The 9,862-nt window shown below is 36.4% G+C and overlaps 1 non-coding gene across 1 annotated transcript; it reads right to left on the reverse strand.

Annotated features, from left to right (window-relative positions):
• Positions 1-1,577: 1,577 nt before the first annotated feature.
• LOC128282775 (small nucleolar RNA R71) lies at positions 1,578-1,683 on the reverse strand. The gene has a single exon (XR_008273129.1). It is a non-coding gene; the product is annotated as a small nucleolar RNA R71 (small nucleolar RNA).
• Between the last annotated feature and the right edge of the window lie 8,179 nt (positions 1,684-9,862).

The raw sequence follows: 9,862 nt of genomic DNA on the forward strand, positions 1-9,862 counted from the left end.
TCATGCTTATAATGTTTGTGCCTCAATCGATCATGTTTTCAATTAAAATCAAGTCTGTATTTTGTTCATACATGATTGAAATACACCTAAATTAGCTGAGCGATCCTAACCAGACGACGGCTAGTGGACGCATAATTGTAATGTGCATGCTCAATTTAGATCCTAACCCGATTAACAACTCTAACCAAGCTCTGTTATCTACATAGTTTTCAGATTTGTATGATTAAACTGTTTTAAATCTAACACATCCCTATTACCTAAACACGAATACTAAGAAATCCTTAGTAAATAAGGATCAGTAAAATGTGTATTTACAAAGTAAAAGATTTCGAAATGACTTAATGTGGTTTCCAAACTCATGAAAGATCGAGTTGCCATGGAATGTTTTTCCGAATGTTATTAAGCATGTTGATGATAAGTTGAGTTTAATTAAAGTAGTTGTCCTAGTTTTATTTATGTTATAATTGTTGCAAATTGTGTTTAATTTTGCTAAAATCTATTTCAGTCATATAGTTTGCATACTTAGGATAATTTGCATTAGGGATCATTGCATTTAGTTTAATATATTTTAATCATCACTTCTCCACTATATTTTGTTTTTATTTACCAAATTGTTAATATAATTTTACAAATTAGGTGACTTAGCACAAATACAATCCCTATGGAGACAATAACTCGACACTTACTTATTACTTGATAATAACTGTGTACACTTGCACAAACCTACGCGTTATAGGTACGATCCTTGGAGTACTCACCTACTTCATTGTAAAACTATATTACAACTCGACCCTTATACTTGCAGTATTCACAGTCTCAATGGTAGTACATCCAGCGACGATCAAGTTTTTGGCATCGTTGGTGGGGAGGGAACGTTACGAGGGTAATTTTAATTTTTTCACGTATAAAGAATAATTAGAAATTTTTTAATATATAGAAACGATTCTATTTTATTTTATTGTTACTAATATGTTTTTTTTGGGTTTAGTGTATGACTCGTAGTAGGAGCAAACCTATTGTAGTAGCCACAGATTATAAGAGAATAATCAGAAGAAATCACCAACAACAACAACAGATGCAAGATCCACCACCACCTGCTATAGGTAAATTACCAAGTGAAAATCCACTATTCAGTGACGCTAATGATAACGCTTTAGAAAACCCACCAACAACACAGCTACCCGCAAATGTACATATAGCTTAGAATGACAGAACCCTAAGGGATTATGCCTTACCAAGTTTGGACATGGTTCAGGAAAGTATAACAAGGCTGACAATTACAACTAATAATTTTAAGATCAAAGCAGCTATGATTCAGATGATCCAGAATAATCTACAGTTTATGGGGCACGATGACAGAGGGCCCTAATCAACATTTAAAAATGTTTCTCCAACTTTGTAATACTTTTAAGTATAATGGGGTCACTATGACGCTATTCATCTTCGGTTGTTCCCCTTCTCCTTGATTGATAATGCTTTTTCTTAGTTAGACTTGCAGGCACTAGGATCTATCACTACATGGGATGAACTCGTTGGAAAGTTCTTATAGAAGTTTTTCTTGATAAGCAAAGTAGTTCAACTAAGAAGAGAGATTATTGCCTTTAGATAGATGGAGGGAGAAAGTTTCTACGAGGTGTGGGAATATTTCAAAATGTTGATTCAAAAATACCCACACCACGAATTTCCTGAATTGATGAGACTGTAGGTATTTTATAACGAGTTGGATGCAAATGCACGATCTGGGTTAGACAGAATAGCAAGAGGAGCACTTATGAATAGGATGAACGAGGATGTGTATGAAATAATTGAAAATATGGCATTAACCTCCTGTTAGTGGCCAATTGAACAATTGACATATGGCCAGAAACCCGCTACGATGAAAACTATCCAAGAGTTTGGCAAGTATCAGCAGATAATAGATAGACTTCATCATATCAAATTTACTTCTACATCGCCTATACATGGGGGAGACAAACCACTCTTCCATTATATCAATAATCCCACAGAGGATGTAAAATACATTGATAGGTGTGGAAACCCTTATTCGAATACATATTATCCCAATTAGAGAGATCACCCAAACCTTAGATGGAGAGGAAATCAAGGAGGATGTAATAGCATAAATCAAGCTAAAAGTACTAATTATCAACCTCCTTACTTGTAGAAAATTCAATATAGGGTCAACCCAAGTGATCATACTACATGTGGTCAATGTCTGGATAGAATCGAGGGAGAAATGCAGTCAATGAGAACAGATATCAAGTAGGTGTAGTCTGAGTGCACAAATTCAACAAGAACATTGACTAAACTCGAGGATCAAATGAGTCAATTGATGAGCACGATGGGTAACATCAAAAGAAAAATTAACATAGCTATTCCCAACAATACAAAACACAATCCATGGAAGGAAGGTAAAGAACACGTTAAAGTGATCGCGCTCCGATCGAGCAAAGTACTAAGTAGCCTAAAAACCACTACTCTGGAGACAATTGCGGAGAATAATGATGATCTTCAAGAGGAATCCCTAGAGGAGGAAGATGAAACAGAACTAGAAAAGGTAACCACACCTGCAGCGGAGACAAAAAAGGAAATAACTGAATATTTTACCGGTGCAAAAATGCCATTCCTTTCAATACTAGAGGAAAAAAAAAAGCAGGGTGAGGATGAATTCATAAGTTTCTTGAACTTGTTCAAAACATTAAATGCTAACTTACCTTTACTTGAACTAATAGAGAAAGTTCCTAAGTACGCCAAGTTTTTAAAGGAAATTATGTCTAGGTAGAGGAAAATTAAGGTAGGTAAACAAGTTAGTATAAGAACTTCCTGTAGTATTAATTTTAATAAAGTAGTTTTACTATTCCTAAGATAGGGAGTCTTTATTTTAATAGAGCTCTATGCGATTTAGGAGCTAGTATTAATTTAATGCCTCTATCGATTTTAGAAAAACTCAAGTTAGGGGACCTTAGGAATATGCATATAACACTACAGTTGACTGATAGATCTTTAGTTCATCCAAAACCTGTACTAGAGGATGTGTTAGTCAAAGTGCGCAGTTTCATTATTCCGACAGATTTTGGGGTGCTTGATTTTGAGGAAGATCGTGAGATACTGATAGTATTAGGTAGACCTTTCCTGGCCACTTTTAGATCTATCATTGGTTTAGAGAAAAATAATTAACTATGAAAATCAATGGCAAGACTGAAACTTTTAAATGTGGTCACCAACCTAGTGAGGAAGATAGGAGGAAGTTAGGGGAACAATGTAAAAAATTATTTATCTCTAACAATCCCGATACAAGGGACACACTTCCTTTTTATGCATAAAAAAAGAATAAATAGGTTTAAGTAAATGGACAAGCGGGCATAGATGGAATGGCCCAATGGACGATGGACTAATACTGACAGAATAGAAGAATCATCCATCGGTGAATTGATGATACTATCAGATGAATCCAGCAGTAAAACTTAAAAATATTTGAACTTGCCTTACTGTACTAAATTATTGTATATATAACTAACCGTAGAATTTAGATGTTAACTTTTATTTGATAGTTGTTGATTCAAGACCGAGACATCCTCAAATATGGAAATCTAGGCTGACACAGAGCCGATGTCCCGACACATCTACCCCGTGTCACAACACTTTGTGTAGAATGCAGGAAATGAAGAACCAACTTGATGTTTGATCACTTTCGAACGTACTAATGTCCAAAGTTTGAATACTGCAATAAAAGAGAGAGTTATGAGGTGATATCCACAAGTATATGGGTCGAGTTGTAATATAGAGTACTCAGAGGATCATAGCCTAGGAAGGTAAGTACTAAATCAATCTTAACCTAAACAATTAAAGATCTAATTAATACTTTAATTCAATTATAGTACGAGAGTAAAATAAGAAATATGTTTAAGGTTTGTAAAATAATAAAATAAAATAACATAAAATAAGATAGATAACGTGAATCAAATCTGAGGATGGGTGATCAGCTCGATTTGGCTATCCTAGTTAACTATCGTCTCGGGTTCCTCATCAACCAACTAGTTGCTATCCTTGCAGGATCTTCTAATCTTCCATTAACATAACGATTCAACAAAAACTACTTATCTTCTGATCTCACAGTCCAGACTAGCTTGGACTAAAGGTGTTCACAAATGGGCAATACCAATTTTGGGGTAATTCCCACCTTGATAACTTCCTAGGGTTGTTAGGCCTAGGTTTTGTTTCATGTTCTTCCTTTTCCAAACAATTAATCTATTGAATGCCCTTATAATACAGTTAAGAAATCATGCCTCCACTTACTAATCCCCTATAGAAGGATTAGTTCTTCATGGCTTTCATAAACAACATGGAAAAAATGGAATAATTAATCATAGGGAATGAATTGAAATATAGAATTTAAGAAAGCCTGATTGATATTGATTAATAGAGTGAATCTATAGAAATTGATCTCTTTTACAAACAGATCTCTTGAAAAAAACAAATAAACTAAAATTATAAAAAAAGACCTAAGAAAGCAAGAGTACAAATGTAAACCTAAAAAGAGAATATAAGATAATGAAATCATATTTATAATGTGTGCTAGAGAGGTCTATTTATAGCCTTCAGGTAGCCGTCGTCCTTAGCCCTAGGGTAGCTGACGTTCCCAAGCTTAAAGTCTGATTGTGCAGAGTAAAACTCCCATGCTTCGTGTTTTATTCTCATTACAGACTCGATGTTGCGATACACTAGGATTTTTGTCACGACGTGGTAACTAGCATATTCCTCTATTGCCATCTTCAGAGTTATGTCGCGACACCCTCAGCCTGTGTCGTGACATTGAAGGAAGTTTCTCAATTTCTCTATTCTAGTCTCTATGTTGCAACATCAGATCCCCTATGTTGTGGCATAGCATACAGTATTGACCTGAAATCTAATGGTCTCCTGCACACTCACAAAGTACATTAGCTCTCCCTTTGGCCTCATTAGCCCTTAAGGTTAATAAAAAACTCAATGTGCATATTTTATTGAATGTAAACAAAACTAAAGGAAATAAATTAGAACATAACGAAAATGCTTGTATTCAAGATCCTTAAATGAGAAAACTAGTTTAATCCACTACATTGAATTACGACAAACCAACGTCGTGAAACCACATTTCTATGTTGCAGCATGGAGGACAGTCTCCCCAAATTCCAAACTGAAGGATGCGTCGCGACACGGAACCCTTGTTCGCAACAACGGTAAGCTACTAAGGTTGTTGCAACACAGAACCTCTGTGTCGTGACATTACTGCAAATTTTTGCAGGGTTGACTTGACCTATTCACACAACTTGATAGCCTAACCCCTTATTTTCCTAATTTTAAACCCCCAAAATACCTATTTCTTAACCTAAAAAACATATTTAACTCTTATTTAAACACACTTTACCCCTTTTAATCTTTTAAAACTATTAAAATCCCTTAAACCCCTAAAAACTCATCATTTTCTTTTATTTTTTGATTTGTTTTAAGGTCTTTCTTCTTTCAATCTTACTTGTGAAGGGCAAGGATGAAACCACTCCAAACAGCGACGAGCAAACAAAGTGTGGCGAGGAATCCAATGATATATCCAAGGTTAAGGGTTTCTAAAGTCAACTTTTATTTTTCTATTAAGTTTTTTTGCTTAGTAATACATTAGTTTGTCGAATTAAAACATCATTCCTCCTAGAAAAGTTAGGCAAACTATGGAAATAGAGCCAAAATGGTTCAAAATCCCTGTATTTTCCAAAATCCAAATATTGAAAAATATTTTAATGAACTTCAAGGAAAAACATTCATTCAAGAAAGGGAATTTGATCCATCCATGATTTTGTGTAAGGAAATATGGCCATTAGTCAGATATCATAAGTGGGAACATTTTTGGATGATTACATATAGTGTTGTGGTCCCTGTTGTTCAAGAATTTTATGCATCATTACGAAACCAAGACTAGGATCAGACACGACACGCAGACATACGATGAACTTCAAACTAAATAATTATTCTACATAAGTTTTATTCAAATTCATTTGGTTTTTCTTCTAGACTGTAATGACATTTGGATTGTGGTTTGGGTCTTATTCTATTTTGGGGTTTTCATGTATGCATACTCAACACGTTAATTTGATTTTTAAATCACATTTTAAAATTGGACAATACATGAAACTTGGCTTAATCTTAAATTTGTCATAAGTTGAGCTTTCGTTGTAATATAAGATAATGAGGTTTTACTGAGTGAAACAACGAGCAATGTCTTTTCTGAAACCACACTATCAATAATAAAATGGCTTAAGGATGATTTAATTAATTAATGAACATTTCCCAAGATAACAAGTGTAAACATTGATTTTTCTTAAAAAAGAGAGTAACTAAGGTTTCAAAGAATGGTAGGTTAGTTTAGTCACATAGGTGGCTAGTGTGATCTTCACAATTCAATCATAATGTCTAGGCTGGATTGGAGAGGTTACAAGTAGAGTCTGTTACCTCCTCAAATAATAAAAGTTTTATTTTCCTACCTTGCATCCACTTCAAATGAAAACCCTTTAATTGTTATGGCCCAAGTCTCAGAGATTACATCTATTGAGAAAGGTCTTTAGAGTGGGGCTCTTAGAAATGCCAGTCAATGTTACAAAAATAAAATATCTAATTTAGAGAAGGCTGCAAAATTTGGCGAAGACTCTTTGGCTGAACTACGCTAGCAATATCGAAAAGCTACCAATTTGATTGGAAATCTAGATGAATGACTTTCTACTCTAACAGGCAAATACAAATATGCTCAAATAGAAAATGAGTAGCTAAAAGAGGAACTCAATTTATTGAAGGATGAAAAGCTTGCCTTGGAAGAGAGGTTCAAAGCTGCGGGAGGGAATCACCAAATAGATCTAGAGAGCAAGCATTGTTCTCATGATGAAACCTTCAAGAAATTTCAGGAGGACACACAAAGGAATCTCCTCAAGGCCTTACTTGAGTAAAACTCAGATATGATTCTGCACGCCCATGTGGCTGTAAGTCCTTTTGATTTCAAAAAAGTGGACTTCAATTGTCTTAAAGATGTTTCCACTAATTCACTTAGCTTCGATGTTTACCATCTAGAAGGCGATGAATAGGAAACATTCCAAAGAGATTGGAGGCAATCAGAAGGTTTTATCATTCCATCCACGCCTGTTGTTGAAGACAATAAGGAAGGCTCAGCATCAGAGGACCAAATTCTAAATGGCACTTTTCCTATTAAAGAGGTCCCTACTTAGCCTACTGATCAACCTGGTGAAGGCAAGGGCTAAAATATACTTCTTTTGTCATGTAATGCATTTCTCTTTATCTTTCATTTTGTTGAACTTTGAACTGTGTAATATTTTTTCTTTCACATTAATACAATCATTCCCTTACATTCTCTATTGTCTTACTTATTATTTTATTACATTTTTTACCTTACACATAGACAAAGTTGTCTACTCATACTTAAAAGACTAAGCCAGGCTCGGCACATTATGAATACAAGTCTCTTTCATCTTTATGATCCAAGAACTGACTAAATTGGGCTCTGATACCAAAATTTATAACGCCCTCAACCTCGAAGCGGACACTGCGCTCATATTCAGTTGCCACTATGCCACTAGCATATCGACTCGACCTCAAAATTCGCCTCATACTCTGCTACTGATCTTATCACCTGAGTCAAATTCAAGAATTCCTTCCGACGAGCATCCACATAGCTTACTCCAACATACCTCCCTTTAAAAGCGCTTTGAACAATTCCTGTGTTACTTGCTCAATTGGGGTACTCTCTCTACGGTGATCCACCAACGGTATGCCTCGTCCGTAGCAAAGACACGACTCCTTTCACTTTTGCTCCATCGAGCGCCTAGATCGTCCATGATCCGCTTCTGTTGCCTCTAGCCAATATTCGCCACATTTGGGGCTACTCGGATACACCCTAAATACTTACGCTCCGTTGGCCCGAGTCGCTCGATATAGACCCCTATTCACCGTCCCAAGATTAGCTCCACCACTCTTTCTAAAACCCTTAACATGGCTTAGGATAAAGCGTCATCCCCGCACCCGATCATAAGACCCAGTCTCCGTTGCTTATGGCACAGATGGCTCCTCAGCTGGCCTATGCCCTGAGGATGAAGATTCACTTGCACCCTTCCGCGACCACGTCCACGGCCTCGTCCACGAGCTCCTCTTGTACTCATATCGAATTTTACATTTACGAGTTTTATGAAATTAGTATAACGTTCCACTTTATTTATTAAGAAAATGTCTTATGAAGATATAGCGGTTCAAGGATTGTTTTCGTATCATCGTAGCCTAGCTACGCCTCATTCCTACTGTTCTGACTCTACCCTAGCTAAAGTATCATAGTAGGGTCTCAAAGACTATTCATAATATCATATATCGTAAAGAAAATATACTTATAGACTTGGTGCCGGGATTCAAGGTCGCCACTTCTTTCTCCAAGCCATTTAGAACCTAAAAACCATGTTTTTGATCATCGAAAATAGAAATTTGAAAACTTTGATTTGAAAACTCCCTCTATTTTGAACTCTTGACTTAAAACAAAAAAACTGGTACCTTTTGACCTATATTCTCCGCAAAACATCTTTAAAATGAACTTTTCAAAAACCATTTTCCAAAAATACCCTTCTTAGGCCCAAGTTTCCGAAAACATTTTTGGACTCGATCCACAGCCGAGTTGTTGCAACTTAGCTCTGATACCACTAAATGCAACACCCCAAACCCGTCCGAGACGTTATGGCCAAATTTGACGTGCCACATCGGAGTTAAAAATCTGAGTTTCATTTTAGAGTTTTTAAAAGCCATATGTTTCTTTGAGTTAACAAAGTGTATGGAAGCTAAGCACCGGTAGGTATCCGAGGCGGGGAGGTGAGCCATGAAGGCTACTTAAGTACCAAGCTCTTTAATTGGATCCAATCCTAGACATGCCCACAACCATAGCCACACTTTGTCATTTCGAGTTTAAATTCGTTTAAGTGGACGTCTTTGATTAACCGATGAATCGTGGTGTTGAGATAATTTGAAAACAAGTATCATTTTGAAAACACGTCCTAAGTCTAGCCCATTTGAATAATAATTAACCAATTTTAAAGTTATTAAAATTAAAATAATCCCGAAAAGAAATAAAAGAAAAGTTAAAATTGGCCTTATTACAACCCAAAAATAAATAATAGTTAAAGGAAATTAAACGGAAACCAACACTTTATTTAAAGCCCAAGACAATCACCGTGGCCACTCTGAATCCCCTCCGGCCCAAGTCCCCACATCAAGGCTCACCTGCAAGGTTAAGGAAAGGGAGGTGAGTTTGGAAACTCAGTGTGCAACAAGCCCCTTTTAGAGCCCGAAACAATAACGGCCTGTTGGGTCTAAGCCCAAATCCAATCTCAATCATGCACTGGGCCATAGCCCTTTTCATATTTCATATTTCATAATACTGGGCCGAAGCCTTTTCATATTTCATATTCTTGGGCAAGCCTTTCTCAGAAAGCAGTATGGCCCTTAGGCCCATTTCAATGTCACATATAATTTCAATGAAAGAATGCAACCCATTTGGGAGACTACTCAACCCACCATCCGCTACTCTCCACCGTACCAACCAATACACCATGTGGGGATTAACTCGACCCACCCCGCCAAACTCTCCACCGGCAAAGATAGTCATTTATCATATAACCGAGGCCTAGCCTCTTTTTAATAATCTGGGCAAAAGCCCTTTCAATAATCGGGCATAAGCCCTTTTCACTTCCTCCATCCATATAAAACCCAACCCAATGCATTTATGATTACCTCATGTGCATATCATACATATCATGTGCATATCATACATTTCATGTGCATATCATACATACCA

Source organism: Gossypium arboreum, chromosome 10, assembly GCF_025698485.1.
Source record: "Gossypium arboreum isolate Shixiya-1 chromosome 10, ASM2569848v2, whole genome shotgun sequence".
In the NCBI taxonomy this organism is placed as follows: Eukaryota; Viridiplantae; Streptophyta; class Magnoliopsida; order Malvales; family Malvaceae; genus Gossypium; species Gossypium arboreum.